Source organism: Cebus imitator, unplaced genomic scaffold (genome assembly GCF_001604975.1).
Source record: "Cebus imitator isolate Cc_AM_T3 unplaced genomic scaffold, Cebus_imitator-1.0 Scaffold918, whole genome shotgun sequence".
Lineage (NCBI taxonomy): Eukaryota > Metazoa > Chordata > Mammalia > Primates > Cebidae > Cebus > Cebus imitator.
This window is the reverse complement of record NW_016108233.1, coordinates 166,382-166,945: the sequence shown is the minus strand read 5'-3', so window position 1 is coordinate 166,945 and position 564 is coordinate 166,382.

The following is a 564-nucleotide window of genomic DNA, read 5'->3' as shown; positions in this document are numbered from 1 at the left end:
AAAAAAAAAAAAAAAACCCTGAAATCCTGGAAAGCGTCCCAGCCTGCAAGCCGTGACGTTCAAATGCGCTCTAGGCGCTCGCTCCTTGAAGAGGCGTGGAATCCGGGTTAAACTGCTTGGAGCTGCGCTGAATTCCTCTCTCCTGCTAAGGCAATTGCTCAAGCGCCGGGTTCTAGACGCGTCCGGAGCATGTGGCGCTCCGGGTGGGAAAGCCCGCAGGAGGCGTTTCCGCGCAGAGAAGCTGGGGCCGGGCGGGCTGGGAACGTCCAGGAGGCGCAGCGCCCTCAGCCGCGCGCAGGTGGGTTCACAGCGTGGCGCCTGTGTCTGTGCGAAAACTGGGTGTGCGAAGCGGGGCGGGGAACCTTTTCTGTGTCCGTTTGGGAGTCTCCCCTGCGCGTCTTTCCTGCGGGTGAACCTGCCATGCGGGCCGGGGGCCGCGCGCTGTGCGGGAACCTCCCGAGGGGCCTTCCTTTCCCCTTCCTCCCTGCGCCTCGGCAGTTGAGCTCCAGGAATGCGGGGATCTCCTCCTGCTCGTCTCGCAAGTTCAGTTATTTCAGTTTTTCG